Source organism: Cucurbita pepo, chromosome LG06 (genome assembly GCF_002806865.2).
Source record: "Cucurbita pepo subsp. pepo cultivar mu-cu-16 chromosome LG06, ASM280686v2, whole genome shotgun sequence".
Lineage (NCBI taxonomy): Eukaryota > Viridiplantae > Streptophyta > Magnoliopsida > Cucurbitales > Cucurbitaceae > Cucurbita > Cucurbita pepo.
The window spans coordinates 6,409,899-6,414,214 of NC_036643.1; positions in this window are offsets into that span (position 1 = coordinate 6,409,899).

Genomic DNA, 4,316 nt, shown 5'->3' on the forward strand with positions numbered 1-4,316 from the left:
CCTAGAGCTCTGATATCTACTATAACACCCTTAATTTTCTTGACCTAATTAGTGACGTCACCCATACCCTGCATAAATCATTAAGCGGAAATTCATCATAAATTGCTTTGGAAACCACACCAATGTCTTACATAAAGGTTAAATAATCAGAACTAAACATAACTCCGAAACAAAAATATTCAATAACTAAANGTTCTGATATCTACTACAACACCCTTAATTTTCTTGACCTAATTAGTGACGTCACCCATACCCTGCATAAATCATTAAGCGAAAATTCATCATAAATTGCTTTGGAAACCACACCAATGTCTTACATAAACGTTAAATAATCCGAACTAAACATAACTCCGAAACAAAAATATTCAATAACTAAATCCTAAAAATTGAGATAAAATGAATATTCAACGATCTAACTTAAAACCCAATCAAAATCATAAACCTATGTCATCTCATTAACTTCCATGGTAACCTCACTCCACTGTCAACCGACATTAGTGTCTTGCTTTTACCTAAAAAATGTAGGTAGTACGTGGCTTGAGTATTTTATGAAATACTCAGTAAGTCATCCCACTGTTGGGGTTAGATATGCAAACACATGCAACATATTAGTGGGACCTATTTTTCATAAAACTATACATGACCTTAGACGCTTTTCTCTGGACAGGGTTGGATGCTTGGTACTTCTCCACACACGGCTCATGTACGCACAAATAGGCCCATTAGGTGGGCTCGTATACGTATCCCCTGGGCTTGGCTTGGTCGGGCACAATGTGTTACACGTTCACCGGACGCAACAGAATAAGAAAGGCCTGCATGATATCATGTGAACATAAATATCGAATTCATACTTTTATGACATAAAGAGGAAGTATCCCGATGCAAATGACATACAAATATGCATGAGGTCCCATAACTTACATTACATGACATATTACGTAATATGAAAATACGTTCCATTTCATAAGCATTTCATAACATAACTCAATTATGCCATGTGTACACATGACAATATTCCTCACTTTCATGACATATAATACTAACATATCAACCATATCTTTTCATAACATCACAGTCAACATAATTCATGCATCACATAGTCATATCACATAAAATATAGTGCATGCAGGGGCCACAGGGCACACACCATCATACAACACGTAATAAGCTAACTTCAACAGTAAAGTCACTTACCTCGATGGTCTTGGCCGAAGTTACTCACAACAAGCTAATTCCAATGGCTAACTACGTCCTATAAAAACCACATAATATATTTAGGAACTTTTCATAAGGTATCCTAGCTAAACCTCATGTTAATTATCGAGGTAAACCCCTAACACAATCTGTTTTTTTACTATTACGAGCCATACTGACTGCAGAAGGCTTAACAAGGGCAAAAACGGCTTTGAAAGAGCCAAAAACCTAGAAATCTATATATTTTGAGTAATCGAGCCGACAAGTTGCCACCAAGCCGCTGACAAGTGGAGGAAATCCGATGGAGCCGAGTCGACTTCGTGCACGTGCGAGTCGAGCTGAACTGTGTACGCGTGTAGAGCCGAATGTTGGGTGCGCATCTATAGGCTGAGTATTGGGCCGCCAACGAAATGCGACCTGATTCTTCGTTCGGGCTTTGAGCTGAAACTGAAGGTCGAGCACGAGACTGCATTCATGGGTATCCGACCCGATCCAAATGTTTCGTCTTCCTAACCTGAAAAACAGCGAAACTCTAACCTCCCCGATTCTGACAATGCGTTGTCGTCTTCTTTGTTTCCGATGATCACGTAGTGTCCTCGACGCCGATTTTCGACGAGTACACAGCAACCCCGACGTCAATACCTTACTTCCACTCGAACTCTTCCTCCAAAATAGCAACCCTAACATTCCGAAAGACCCTCAAAATACCCTCAAAATACCCAGTGAACCAACCCACTCGATTTCCTTTCAAAAGTTCTCGATTTTCCGTTCTCTCAAACACACTCAGACACAAAAGTCAAATTAATTGTTTCAAGGCTAATGAAAGGTTGTGCTTAGAGATTTAAAAGAGTCTAAAATGTTTCCCATTTGAGGCAATAATTGTCTCACTAGAAAACACGCATATTTTCCAGCAAGAATAAATGCTATAGCATAATATCCTGTCATTTTTTGAAATAAAAATAAAATATTAAAACTAAAGAAAAAAAATCTGAATCGTTACACACACGCGCGTATATATCTGTCATTCGCATGTCGTATCATAATCATATAATATCGTAAACACTTCGTAGTCATATTGTTCCCTAACTTAACATAGCTTTAATGTTCTTATACATATCACAGTATATTGTTACATGAACGTACCTTAGTCATATCACAGGGACGTATCACAACGCTATCATTCTATCAATCTATCATAATTATATCCCTTTCTATCCATAACTAATCGTATTCTTTTATCAATCGTGACCATATCGTTTTTATCAATCTCTCATATCCTTGACAGTAAGGTCACTTCCTTGATTAACTTAGGTTGGTGTCACCAATTATATAATTTTATTTTTATTAAACATTTCATTTTCTATTATTACCGTTGTTTTACTAGAAGATATAATTATTGTATACTCTACTTTCTTGCCCTCACATTTCTTTTCATATGTAATTCTTGTTCTTAGAAATTGGGTTATGTTTGACATCACGACTATTATTCCTCTGTTTTCAAGAGGTGTTGAGGAGAGATTATAGGAAGAGACGTGAAAGATTTGTGGAAAGGGAGCAATCAGTTGCCATTTTTTTAAAATTATTATTATTTATTTATTATTTTTATTTTTAGGGGTGTTACCTTCACTCTGTCCTTTCAAATTAGTCAGCTCTACACTAGATGACATTTTAAATCTAGTCGAGAGTAGTGTATTACACACCTCATGCCCTAAAGTTACCACGAACTACACGAATGCTTGACAATACTCTAACCATGCCCTACGTAACTTTTGACCTCTCATCACGCATAGTTTCATCATTTCTTGTTTTCCTCATCTAGATAGGATGAAGGACAGGATTATTCAGTAGAAAGTCAAGCTTCATGTTCTCTTCACTTAGATGAGATGCTGTTACGGACCCAAATCTGCGATCGAATTATGGGTCTCTTATAAGTGGAGGTAGACGGTTAAAGAATGAGCATAGATGCACATGAACTAGTTCAATCCTCCATAGTAGTTCTTGGAAAACATAAATAGAATTTGGTTGAAAGTTGACAAATAAATATTTTTGAAAGGGAAATAAAAATCATTCGTCCGTTTTTGTACCTATGTTCTTAAATCTCTTCATTTACTGTCATTTTAAGTTGTATTCTATTAGCGCCAACAATGCTAGATTTTTGCAAAGCTAAAGGTCCTTCTAGAATTCTTGCAAAACGTTCACAGAGAAAGCTAACTTAACGATTGATTCCAACCAAGAGTTGGTTAGAAGATGAATGACTCTTAGATCGAATTTGGAATCTATGATGGTCACTCTTAGATACCAAGACAATTCACTCTAGAATTAGCTTGATCAAAACTAATTCAATGAATCGGTTCAATATCAAACCTAAAGCAAGGTTTGAAAAAAAAATAACACCAAAAAAGTATCAAGAAAACACAAAGGTTTTGTTTGTATTCAACTATGGGTCCCAAACATGAATATTACATGCCTTCAAATAGGCCAAAAGATAACCCTGACATAATAAAGTTCAACCACCTGTTACAAATCACTAATAAATGCTCTTAAATACAAATCAAAGAAAATGAGGCATTCATAAATTGTCTTAATTGGTAATTCAACTACCAATGACACGTTTTCTAATCACTTTCTAATGTCAGTCACTCTATTATTTTCAAAAAGGTTATTCCAACATTTTAAAAATATTTTCTCCTGTTTTTTTTTTTAATTTGATTAGTAAAAATAGTCATTTTCTTAAATTTAAAAAAAAAAAAAAAAAAAACCATCCCATTTAATATTTATTTATTTTAATATCAAAGCTAAAACTTACTTATTATTAATTTAAAAACTATTTTAATGTTAATTTTGATACATACTTATAATTTTGAGTTGTCATATGTTGTTAAAAGTCTAGAAGAAGTATTACACACATAAATTGTCTCGGATCTGCAGCGATGAGTTTGAATGAAGGTTCTTTTTTCCTCAGACTCGAAAACCTTTCTTTTTCTATTGGGGTTTGTGCCACGGCACTTCAGAGAGTGAAACGAAGAAAAAGCCTGACCTGACCTTATTGTTAGGTCATCCTATTTCGGTGCATGGTCAGGTTCTTAAGGTATGTGCCAGAACAACCGTGGGTCTACCTTTTT